This window comes from Theropithecus gelada, chromosome 18 (assembly GCF_003255815.1).
Source record: "Theropithecus gelada isolate Dixy chromosome 18, Tgel_1.0, whole genome shotgun sequence".
In the NCBI taxonomy this organism is placed as follows: Eukaryota; Metazoa; Chordata; class Mammalia; order Primates; family Cercopithecidae; genus Theropithecus; species Theropithecus gelada.
The window spans coordinates 33,884,154-33,897,859 of record NC_037686.1 but is presented as its reverse complement, the minus strand read 5'-3'; the positions used below and the strand labels follow the sequence as shown (position 1 = coordinate 33,897,859).

The following is a 13,706-nucleotide window of genomic DNA, read 5'->3' as shown; positions in this document are numbered from 1 at the left end:
CAATTTCAATGTCTTTAAAAAAATCTCTGTTTGCCCTATTTTTATTTCCAGATTCTAGAACAATGTATTTGGCTCTGCTCCTTCTCCATATACTGGAGACAGGGAGCAACATATAACTAATGAGTCCCTGTTTAGAGTCTTCAGCTTTGCTTCAGTATGTCTTGAAATATATGTTTTAAAATGTAGACAAGTTAAATACACTAGAAGTAGTCAATTTAGTAGTCATTCAGTAACACCTCTCTAAGCCCTTCTGGAAGTGGTGAGTTAGTTGGGTTAGGGTTGAAGGAATATGTGGAATGCAGAAGGGCAAGAAATGGGAAAACATAAGAAAACTTACCTCCTTTGGGCACTTCCAAAGGGTATGTGCAAGTAGAACAATACAATCATAGAATTTTACTTTTAGGATCACTATTGGAAAGCGTATCATTTAACATTTTCATTTTATAGAATGGAAAATTGAAACTTAGACTTGTACAAAAGAGTGTATCAATGGCAATTCAAGTCCATGTTTTTTTTTTCCCACTTTTAATCTACTGCTTTTGGTTAATCAATGGAATAATTATTGAGCTACTACTGTTACCACAATGTAGGATGAGTATCATTGTAGACAATGAAAGAAATAGGGGATACATTACTAACTTTAAGACTTCGACTAGGCCGGGCACGGTGGCTCAAGCCTGTAATCCCAGCACTTTGGGAGGCCGAGACGGGCGGATCACAAGGTCAGGAGATCGAGACCATCCTGGCTAACATGGTGAAACCCCGTCTCTACTAAAAAATAAAAAAAAATAGCCGGGCGAGGTGGCGGGCGCCTGTAGTCCCAGCTACTCGGGAGGCTGAGGCAGGAGAATGGCGTAAACCCGGGAGGCGGAGCTTGCAGTGAGCTGAGATCCGGCCACTGCACTCCAGCCTGGGCGGCAGAGCGAGACTCCGTCTCAAAAAAAAAAAAAAAAAAAAAAAGACTTCGACTATATGGACTTTATAGAAAGAGACATAGTAAAGGCTCAAGAGCTCAGTTGTGACATTAATAAGTCTTAGAGAGATTCATCAAAGGCCAATTTGGAAGAAGTGGACCTTGTGGAAGTGAGACCTGAGCTAGTTTTAGAGAAGGCATGAGGTTTGAACTGGCAGGTGGTAGTTGATGCTAATACTTATTTCAGGTAATAGATATTAGCATTGCCACAGGAAGAATCTGTGACTGTAGCGAACATTCACTTCATTCTTTACAATAGTTTTAATACTCTCATTTTAATCCATGTGAATAACTTTGGGCGAGTTATTTAGCCACTCTTGTCCTCTGTTTCTTTAGCAGCAAGGAGGGAATAACAAAGCAAGGCTGCATTACAGGGAAACCGGGAGGCATCGTGAATTTGAAGCATTATAAAGAGTTTTATTCACATAAAGGGGAAGGAGAGTATGCTCCACAAAATTCTACAGCCAGAATTTCAAAGCGTCATTGTTGCCTAATGATGGTTTTCAGCTTTGCCCTCAGTGGATATATAGTTGGAGTTTTGAAACTGAAAAATATCTTTGTTATGTTTTGCCTGGATCAAAGCACACATAAAGCCTGATCGAATGGAAAAAAAGGCAGAAGATACAGGCAAGTGCCGCAGCATGACAACTAGCAGCCCTCAGGTTTCTGCTAATGTCCTAACCGGTTAAAATGTTCTGAAACCTTTGTAAGCAGGGACTGAAAATCCAACAAAATTATCATATATATATGATATATATCTCATATATAAATATATATATATAGCCTGGATTTTATACATATACATATATGAAGATATATATATATATATGAGAGGATATATATCTATATATATATAATCTAGAATAGGTGCTCACACCCTACAGGACATCATAGTTGATACAGACAGAAAGACCAACATTTTGTGCTTTTTTCTACAGGGTATGAGGCCGTGCCCCAACAGAAGAGATATTTGTTAGAAGAAAAGTGAAACTGCACAAAGTTAGAAAACTATAAGAGAGGTCAAAGATAAGAAAGTCTGTATAAATAAGAACTAGCCTGTGCAACAAAATCCACATTTTTAATTCTTGGGTACACAATAAGCCCTTAATATGAGGAGGTTTTGTGAACAAATAGAAGCATCTTCCAAGGAACTTATCAATTGTTTGCATATAAATGAGTTTTTTAAAGGGAGCTGGAGAATTCTTTCTCAAAATGAGTCTGATTGGTGTTTCTATGAACACTGGGTGGATGGACATCTTCCTTTTCTCCTAAGCTATAGTTTCTAATGGCACCCTCACATACTGAAGCGATGTCTTTTATCATGATTCCGGGTATAAATCAAAGCAGGGGCTGTTACCATTAATGCTACAAATTCCAACCAAACCTGGAAGAGTCATACGGAGAATGAGAATTCCTGATGCATACTTTCAGCATTATTGACATCTTATCTTCTTCTGTGAAGAACTAATTAATGTCTAGTTCTTATCTTTGATTTTTCAAGGCTTCTCTTTACCTTTCTCAACAATTCTCTCAAGAATTTATTTTTTCCTTCTTAGAAGGCAATTCTCTGGAGTCCTGAAGTCTCTTTGCTACATATGGGAAATGTGTAATAAGACAGATGGAAAAATAGAAAATTCAGTTTAAAAAAGATATATGACTTTTCAGCTTCAAAATTAAAAACAAAAACAAAAACAACACTTAATTTGATTGGCTATTTTTTTCTCACTGGAACGATTATTTATACAATAAAACTTGACTGCCTTGTAGGATTCTGAATGTAAGAAATTATTTCTTCAGTTTTCATTTCACATCTCCTGTTTCCTTGCCCCAATATTTAACATAAAGTCTTGTGATCAGAAAACGCCCAATACATGTAGGTTGACTGAATGATTATTTATTTAGCAAATTGGTTTATCAACATGCCAGAGACATTTTCTTGACGTTTCGGAATAGTTGGGGGTTTCCAATGGAGAAACGGAGAGGCTTTCAGGGACTGTGGTGTTGCCATCTTCATCTTCCTTACATTGCCTAACCTCATACTCTTTACATGCTTCCTAAAGGAAGGTGCTCCACTTCTGTTTATTGAATAAAAAACAGTTTCTGTGGTTGAGCAATAGCTTTTCCATAAAATTCTGTTATGAGAACTTGTACCACCAGATTGAGTTAACAAAATTCTTGCTAGATGATCTGGCCTTTCACTATTGAGTATCTAATATAATAATGAAAGGTTATTTCCTTCAGGGTGTATTATCTCTCTAGCGAGATGCTCATTGTAACACGAAAGACAAGCTCCTTAGAGCTAAAAAGTTCTCCCTTATGTGGATGGAGGAAAAAAATGAAAACCACTTACCTGGTCAACATTATTTCATAGGGTGCTGAGGAATAAATCAGGCCTGGCATGACCTTCATTGAAATCTCCGATTTATTTACAGAGGTTTGTGCTGATCACTTTATCTACCGGAGGCCCCATTTCCCCTTGGTGACTCATAAGTAATGTGGTCCACGCAAACCCGTGTAAATAGAGCTAATATTTCAAGGGAGGTCATGCTATATACTCTTCCCCTGAGAATAGATGATGGCTGACTGCCGGACTGATATGAAATTTATCTTCGTGAGGGAGAAGAAGGATTCTTTTCCCTCTGCCAACTTTTAGTTTCTCCCCACATTCTTGTTTCTCCTTGCCTTATAATATACTTTCTTGGGATCTCTTGCACTTAAGTGGTTCCTCTTCCCCAATTCCACCTTGACCTTTTGATTGGCAGCCCTTCTCATTCACTACCTAGTCTTCTCCAACAGTCACCCACCTATATGTTCTCAGGGCGAATGTAAAGGCTTTCAGAAAATAAAAACTATGTCTCTTTGTAAAGTGTATAAAATACAAAATCCTGTGCTCTAGGATTTCTGATCTCTGCTTTATAATGTGACAGTATTAAACTTTGTAAATGCTATTAAGATATCTAGAAAGAAGCTAGGTAAGAGTATTAGCATTAATTAAGACATACATATCAAGCACATTTTGTGTGGCCTCAGAATGTCACTGCTTACTTCATGAGATAATAGTTTTGCTCTTGCCAGTCATGGTGGCTCCTGCCTATAATCCCAGCATTTTGGGAGGCCGAGGTAGGAGGATTGCTCGTGCCCAGGAGTTTGAGACCAGCCTGGGTAACATGGTGAGACCTCATCTCTACAAAAAAGTTAAAAAATCAGTTGGGCATGGTAGCATGTGCCTGTGGTCAATGTCTTGAGGCTGTGACCTGGGGCTAGTTACGCTTACCTTTATTATAAGACTTTGCATCATCATCTGTATCATCATCTTCAGCCAGAGCAGAAACAAGGCACATCTACTGGATGTCCCTGGGATCCTGTGCCAGGAATTGTGGGTACAGAGGGTCGTGAAACCAGTCTCTGCCCTGGAGAATCAAGTTGAGTAATAGAAAATAGATGTGATATAATAGAATAGAGCTTTTCATAGATTACTGCTATCTCAAGAACACTTTAGAAAAGAAGGGTACTTTGGACAAATAAGGTGCTGCATCCACTTTCTGGAGGTTTATAATGTATAATAATCTGATAGAAGCTTTTTGAAGTTTTGTGAGAAAGACACCTTTTTAACTTTTTCACTGAGATAGAATTACATACAGAAGAATATACAGTTTGGTGAGTTTGACCAATGGATATGCTCTTGTAGCCAAAACCCCAAATGACATATAGAATATTTCTATCACTCTCTAAAGTTTTCTCATAATCCTTGCCAGTCAATCCTCTTCCCCCTCACTTCCCTTCTCACAGGCAGTCACAAATCTGATTTCTATCCCCATAAATAGTTTTGCCCGTTCCTGACACTTACTAGGCAACCCTTTTTTTTTCAATAAAAAGTAATATTTGTTTTATTATGGAATATGGTTTGAAAAATGCTGGGTTATCACTGTATAAGTTTCAATGAATTTTCGTATTAATTACCTAATTTAATTCAAAATAATAAAATAAGAAAGCTTTAAGTGCCAAATAAGTGAATTATACAGTGGTTGCCATAGGAATTTAGATGCAAACATGCCACACAGGGTTAGTTTGAATTGGAAAAGCTTCCTAGTGGTTGCCAACCGAACATCAACTTGACCTTTGGGGTGGGTAGTACATAGTCAAGTGGGAAGAAAAGGAGAGGGAGTTCCAATATGTAGGAAAGGGGTGAGCTAAGATTTAATGATAGTGATATGTATTGTGTATGAGAAGAGCAATATTGAGAATGAAAGCAGTGAGAATGAAGCTACATTTCAGACCCCACAGGTGCTGCTCCCCAGTCTTGAGTGCACCACAGTATGCCTGGAGAGGCACTGCTTTCCTGACCTCTGGTGGGATATTTTTCCTGCACAGTCTGGGAAGTTGTGTTTCTTAACACTACTGAGGTTATATCAACTCCTTGTAGGAACTGAGCTCACCTCGTGTTTGAATTCGATTTTACTTCTTACACCTGGGAATAGTACATAGCTATCAACAAAGCTTTTTAAATATTCATTTTTCTTTCAGTAAATTTTATTGGAAAGCAGACTTCCTTACAGTCTTGTGCTTACATTTTTTTTACAAGGGAAGTGATTTGCAAGGATTTCTTATGTCTTGGAACTCAAAGGAAGTTCAGATCTTATTAGGGTGGTTTCTTTTCAGACCATTTTCTTTCTTCTCTGGTCATAGGGCTGTCCTCCCTGGCGTGTACTTATCTCATCTTCCGGCTCTGGCCTGTCCGTTGCTCAGATCTCTTTAGTCGTTCAGAGGAGAATGGTGTTAGGGATAAAGGACTATGAACTGAGAAAATGCACATCCTCACTGATGACCAATAGGTAGATTTCTTGGCTGAATGCCCCCTACTTCCCAGAGAATTTCTCTCTAAACAGGTAGGTAGGATTTTTGGTAATTAATTCATCCAATGGGATCAACATCAGTTATGCTGAATCACCAACTCTGCCAATTTTTGGATATGATTTGAGGCATTGGGCCTACTTATAACTGCATTCCATTTTAAAAATTAGTGGTAAAAAAATCACAGGAGTACAAACACAGAGACACACCACACAGAGATATAATGTATTGTGTAAGCAGCATGAAAGAGGTGCTGTCTTAAAATGAATAGCAAGCAAGAAAGAAACAAATACTATGTAGGATTAGTTATTGATGAACCAAAAACCAGTGCAGGCATCTTTGACAACTTTTTGCCTTTCTTCCTTTTACACTCCACTCATCCTAACCTTTGTGTCCTCTTTTTACTTCTGCAAATTTTCTGTACCTATATTACCTTCTTATGTCACAGGGAGCAGCAGAAAGGAGACTGACGACCCATCCTTTATTCATCTAATACTAGACATTAAAAATATACAAAATCATAAAATAGTAGAAACCATCCAAATTATGTTTCTCTCCAACCTAATTTCACAGACAAGAGAACAGGCATACAAAAGTAATTGCCTTTTCAAGCCACATGTAGAACAATGAAACTGGATCCCTATCTCTCACCTTACACAAAAATCAACTCAAGATGGATCAAAGACTTAACTCTAAGACCTGAAACCATAAAAATTCTAGAAAATAACATTGGAAAAACCTTTCTGATCATTGGCTTAGGCAAAGAATTCATGACTAAGACCCCAAAAGCAAATGCAACAAAAATGGCAATAAATATATGAGGGCAAATTAAACTAGAAAGCTTCTGCACAGCAAAATAAATAATCAGCAGAGTAAACAGACAACCCACAGAGTGGGAGAAAATATTCACAAACTATACATTTGACAAAGGACTAGTATCCAGAATTTACAAGGAACTCAAACAGATCAGCAAAACAAACAAATAAACAAAACAAAATAATACCATCAAAAACTGGGCAAAAACATGAATAGGCATGTTTCAAAAGAAGACGTACAAACAGCCAACAAGTACATGAGAAAATGCTCAACACTACTAGTCATCAGGGAAATGCAAATTAAACCACAATGAAATACCACCTTACTCCTGCAAGAATGACCATAATTAAAAAGTCAGAAGACAACAGATGTTGGCTTGGATGTGCTGAAAAGAGAACACTTTTACACTGCTGGTGGGAATGTAAATTAGTACAACCACTATGGAAAACAGTATGGACATTCCTTAAAGAACTAAAAGTGGAACTATCATTTGATCCAGCAATCCCACTACTGGGTATTTAAGAAGTCATTATGAAAAAGACACATGCACATTGCAATTGCAAAGATATGGAACCAACCTAAGTACCCACTGATCAGTGAATGGATAAAGAAAATGTGGTATATAGACGCCATGGAATACTACTCAGCCGTAAAAAGGAACAAAATAATGTCTTTTGCAGCAACTTAGATGGAGCTGGAAGCCATTATTCTAAGTGAAGTAACTCAGGAGTGGAAAACCAAATATCTATGTTCTCACTTATGAGTGGGAACTAAGCTATGAGGATGCAAAGGCATAAAAGTGGTGTTATAGACTTTAGGGACTCAGCAGGTAAAGCTTGGGAGGAGTTGAGGGAAAAAAGACTACCTATTGGGTACAGCGTACATTACTCAGGTGACAGGTGCAATAAAATCTCAGAAATCACCACTAAGGAATTTATTCAAGTAACTGAAAACCACTGGTATCCCAAAACTATTGCAATTTTTTTGAAAAAGTATTGTCTTTTCAAGTTCACAGTGAATTAGCTGTAGGACTAGGAATAACACTCTCCTTCCTGGCTTCCTCTTGATATCCCTTTGCTTTGCAGCTTGGTGATGCACGAAATGGAGAGGAGCAAGCTGTGTGCATGCTTTTCTACCTTGGGGGAGCTATTGTTCCCTCGCATTAGAACTCCATCCCCATTTCCTCTAACCAGCAGACTCCTCCTCATCCCCTATGTCTGAGGAAAAACATGACTTCTTCATGGAAAGCCTTCTCTCAGTTCCAGTCTGCCACCACAATCTTCAATAGGAGCTTCTTTTTCTTCCCACACATTATCCTTCTAATTACCTGTTAACTGTTTGTCCTCCTCTCCTGACTGTGAGCTGGTACAGTGCCAGATGCATAGTTTATGCTCAATGAATATTTGTTGGTTGAATGGATAAATATGGATTGAGCCCTTAGGATTGTATATTTCAGATATATTCACAAAGACACAGTACATTTAGCATATAGGTGTATTTTTTTAACATATAATTTTGTTGTGTTGTAGGCAACTCCAGCTCCTAAAGGAAAAATCATATTTAGTGGAGTATGTTGCTAATTCACATGAAAGACTGAGAACCAGGCTTGGAAGAGGGTAGAAATGGAGCCAGTTCTGGAGGAGCAAGATGTGTAATGATTGCAACAGTCTTATGTCAGAGAAAGCTGGGTCAAAGGCCGTGTCAATAATCAGTAAATTACTACTATTTGAAGGTTCTCTACCACCATAGAACAAATTTTGTGTGTTAGGTCAGAACCCAATTAGCATTGGTTGAGTCTGCTCCTTGGCCAATGAAGAAAGAGCAAATTCCTCAAAAGAAAATCCTATTAGGAAAGAGGAATGAATGGTGAGTGACTGAGATGGAAAGCACGATAAGGCACATGTCTGTTCCGTAATATATATAATGATGAACTGCTTCGAATCCTTTTATGTTTTCATCCTCTGGGGTAGGTGCCTTCCAGAACTTTGGGTACTTCTCATACAGGGGTGCCATATTCAGCTGAGATACCAGTCTTCTCCATGTGCCTGCGAGTTCCCACTACCTGGCGTAGAGTTAGTATATGATAAACGTGTGTTGAATAAATGAACGAGTGAATAATAAATGGGAGAAGTAGCAATCAACAGAGACACTATCAGAGAGGATGGCAGAAGCAGAGATGCCATAAGGTAGATATGGACAATAATAAGCATTCCACTTCAAATTTATATTCAGTTTTCAAGTATTTCTTACAACAACCTTGTAAATAGACAAGACAGTTAAGTTCTGTATTTTACTGATGAAGAAATTAGACTTAGTGAGAGTAAATTATTCTGGGTCACTAAACTAATTATTTGCAAAGCTGGGATCAGAATATAGGTCACCCATCTCCAGTCTAGTGCTGGATATAATAGTTGAGTAACTTTTTTTCAAATGTTTGGTTATGGATGATAAGTCGGAGATGAGTATAGTGTTTTGTAAGGGAACAAATAATGTCTGAGGAAATTTGAAAATAAGGACTGGTATTAAAAATGAAGCTAATAAGAAGTACCATGTTTATCTGTGTATAGGGTGTGAGAGTGGACAGGGTATTTGCATGTGTATGTGTGTTTAAAGTGGAACATTTAGATAGAGATTCTCCTAGAAATAGAATTCTGAGCCAGAGAATAAAGAAAGAAGAATATCATGGAGTCTTTTAAAAGGTCCATTTCTCATTGTTACTATCCCTGGTATCTCTCTGAGCATTAAGTGTTGTTTTTAAATTATTATGTTTAAGGAAGTATTATTGAAATGGGGGTCCTTTTGTTGTTTATATTATATAAATCTCCCTAGCAACAAGAACAAAACAACAACAACAACAAATTCTGGAGAAATAATTTATAGAAAGAGAGAAATTATTAAACACATATTCAAGATATTTTAGATTGAGTAGTCATGTGGTACCCAATTATTGCTATGGGATGAAAAGCTCCTTAAAGAATACTTGTGAATACCCTGAATATGGATACAAAGCCTCTAGTGAATTACTAATAAGCCCACAGCACAGTTCAAGATCCTACGACTCTTTTGGGTCAGGGACAATATGGATTGTTACCTAGCAGTCCATCCAGGTGGGCCACCTCACCTCCTTTTGTTGTTTAGACAGCATTTGCTACTGTGGAAGGATAATGATGCGCAGAGCCATCTCAACTCCCAGTTTTGGCAGGCAAAGCAGAAAGTCTTCTAGTTTGGCAGTTTATTTTCAAGCCAACTTATTCTCCACTTGTCATCTTTAAACATTATTTAAAAATTCATATTCAGGTTCCCAGGAAGGATTAATCTAAGACAGAGAAGGAAATAGGGTGTTTGAGTAACTGACACATTTTGCTCATCCCTAATCTCCATCTGCAACTCCAACACACATGTTCACTTTGGTGAATGAACTAATGTATGTCAGAGAGAAAGGAGAAATGCTAGAAAGAAGTGAGAGCAATGACTGTGGTTGGTCCTAATTCTCACTTTGTTAACGACTGAAGTGAGCAGATTCTCAGTAAAAGTGTTCCTGAAAGCAAACAGGTCAAGAAAAAGGCAAGAAATAAAGAAAGCCAGAGGCAAACAGAGACCTCAGCAAGAGAAGGACATGACCCGCAGACATGAGCCCCTGATGGAAAACAAACCCCAAAGAAAGCTTGAGATGGAACAGCAAAGAAAATGATCAAACTCCAGTGCCATTGGAACTTTGAGAAACTCACCTCCCAAAGACTGTGCTGTTGGCGGGGGCAGGGGGACGGTGGATAGAAGGAGAGAGAGAATATATGTCAGGACTTACTGTTGGCAGTATTATGATAATGAGAACGATAGTTCTATTCAGAACTTCAGCTTAAACAAAAGTGTTCCACAATTTTGGCAGTTTGGAGGTTTGGCAATTGGTATAAAAAAGAAAAAAAAAAATCAACATTTAAAACTGGTGAGTTTTACCTTCTTCCTCCAGTTCTCTGAGCTCCAGTTTTTCCGAGGCAGTAAAGTCACCTATTCCCTGAAATGCTTGATAGTCTAAATAGAAAAGTATTCCCAAGATATTTCTGAGACGTATGTTTTACCTTTTTACAGAGAGCAAAAATGAGCATTCAGATTCCTTGTTACAAGTCCCATTTTGATCTTTTTTTAATTGCCAATGAAAAAGTAATGAAGAGCAATTCTGATTTAGCCACAAAAATCTTACAAATGATAAAAAAGACCAAGCTGACAGGTGCACTGAAAATGGTCATATTTTTTCCTCTCGCTTTGAGTTGAACTATAGCTAATAATGATACTGACTCACTCTTTGAACTTCTCTTGGTGTCTTTCATGTGAAGAGTTCAAAGCCCTTTATGAATAATAAATAATTAGGTCTTGCAAAAGTCCTTAAAGTAGGATTGTGAGAATGACATTGTACCCATTTCGCAGTTGAATGATGGAGCTCCAGGCCGAGAGCTGGCCATGGAAACACAATCTTCTCTGTGGTCTCTGCCCTTGGCTTATATATCTCACTTTGGGGGTCTCTCTTAAACTCCCACACACTTCTAGAAGAAGTCAGCCTCCGTATTTTCACTTCTATCTTGTGCTAAACTCACTGATTTAAGCAACCTTCATTGTTCTTCCATTTTCTATTTCCGTCTATCACTCATTTTTGCTTGCTTCTAGGCTCATGTCATCATTGTCTCTGCGGCTTTGTGAGAATTACTACATCTCTGGTGTACCCTGCACCAGTAGACAAAATAGAATACGGCTTCTATTCCCTTTTAAAAAACAGTTAAGGAAGAAGTGTTTATTGGTTCCCTAGTATGCCTGCAGCAGCAGCCTGAGCACAGCAAGAGCTTCAGAAAGAGCAAAAGACACAGATCCTTCTTTGGAAAAGCTGTAGCGAGTTGAGGAGACAGACAGGACTCACAGGGTATAGCAAAGAACAACACCAAATCCTGTATCAAATACTTAATCCTGTGTCACCAAACCCTAGGAATTCAAGAATTCAGAAGAAACGGCTGAGGAGTCAGACACTTCCAGGAGGTTGGGTTTGGTTGAGATCTTGAAGATTGGGTGAGGATAGGATTTAGGAGACAGTGGTGTTCCAGGTCCAGGGTGAAAGGCACCCTGAGGAGGAGGCATCTAGTGTGTTAGGGGATAATAACACATAAAGTTAGAAAACTTCTCTCCAGAGCATACATCACAGGCCCTTGCACGTATTAGAACTGAAGGAAATGGGGTGTGTGATTGACATGTACAGGGAGTACAGGGCACAGAGCTTAGCACAGTTTCTTTACAGGGATGGGAAACTCAACCTAGAAACATGTGAAGATGAGATTTTTCTTCCTGTCAAGTAAATTCATGATACCTTTCATTTAATGAAATTCTTTTTTTTTCTCAAACATATAATTCATGTTTAATTACAAGTCATGATTATTCATTACTTTTTAATAAAATGGTCAATATAGTCTTTAAAAGATGTAAAAAATTATTTTCTTTCATTTACATAAGCATTTTAAAATATAAGGTAACGCTACAGAACAGTGTAACAGGTTTTCTGTTACTTGTAAACAGGATTAGAAGGCAATCCCCAGAATTCCAGAACTGTCGTGGAGATATGGTAATTTTAATTTACAAGCTGGATAAACTGCATTCAACAAGGAGTCACGGGTGTTGGGTTTGAGTTGCCATCTTGCATGTTATGATCTTGAACAAGTCTGTCAACTCCTGGATATCAGAAGCCCCACCAGAGAATGAAAGGTGTTAAATCAGGTCACTGAATATTCTTTCCAGCTCTGTTATTCTATAATGCCATGAAATCAGAGTAACAGGTTCCAGGCTGTTTGGGGTCAGGGATTGTAGAACCTATGTTCAATATTGAACATAATATATATGTTCAATATATATTACTTTTCAAATGTCTACTTTTTGGAGTCATATATGTATTTGAATGTGCATGTAACGACCTCTTCATCATTAGTAATAAAAGTTTCTCAAGGATGTAGTTTCCATTTCTTGCTTTGTTTTCAGCTTTCTTTGTAAATTTCCTCAAGATTTCTTCTAGATTTGTGGAGGCCAAAAGCTTCACTACCTTTTCATGCGAGGTACCACTCTTATCCAAAACCACATCACTCTTCCTGAGTTCTAAAACCTTGGACAGATACGCTGTAAAGCTCAGCATCATCCTCCCTCTCCAATGGAGGCGCTGGCGATAGCCACATGTACCGCCTCTGCTGTCAAATCTGTTGCAGTATTTTGTTTGGAGCCAGGTTTGGCATGGATGGCTATGGTGACACAACCTTCAGAAACAACTGCCACAGGACCTAAGGGAGGAAGTGGTCTCTCTGGTTCTTTGATCTGGCTTTTCCCCTTCGTCATCGCGCCAGCTTTCCTCTGCATCTTGGTGCCAAGAGGGAGCCAAGTGGAGCCCCGAGTACTCAATGCTGCCCTGAGCTGCCTCAGCCCGCTGCCAAGCCCCGGCATCCCTGCCTGGGGAGGCCTTAATGAAATTCGTTATTCTCACTTTATTTTAACTTCACTCTTCTGCGGGGGGTCTTGAAGTATGTTCCACATTTCTGGAGGCAGAGGCTCTGCTATATGTCAGTATCCAGAGCGTAGAGCAGTCTGGGGGAGGGTGCGTGTCTAAAGGAATATCAGGAGCAAGAGTTCCCTGTCCGGGGCTCTGCTCAGTGCTGGCTTCTGGGAGGAGTTGAGCTTGGTTATGGGTTGACAGAGAGCAAGAAGAGGTCTTGAGAGGAAAGGAATGAGGACACGCAATGTGGTAACAGGAGGTAGTTGTGGGAAGGAAGATTAACAGAACCACCTTTACAGCATGGTGAATGTGAGAACAGCAAGCAATGAACCGGAAGACATCCGGGGACGGCTGAGGACCCAGCTAGAGTGTTTAAAGCAGGCAGAATCTGCGGGGTGAAGGGGAAGGCCAGTCAGCAATATCCTCATAAGTTACACTAACCGGCAATTTGCCGTTCTCAGAATCTTTTTCTATCTATGTTAATTCATTTGATCCTTATGACATCCTTGGGTTTTATTACCCCATTTTACAAAAGAGAAATGTGAAAAATGGCAA

General features: G+C 38.8%; 1 pseudogene; it reads right to left on the bottom strand.

The window, feature by feature from the left end:
• Positions 1 to 12,250: 12,250 nt before the first annotated feature.
• Positions 12,251 to 13,102, bottom strand: LOC112611691 (annotated as a pseudogene).
• Between the last annotated feature and the right edge of the window lie 604 nt (positions 13,103 to 13,706).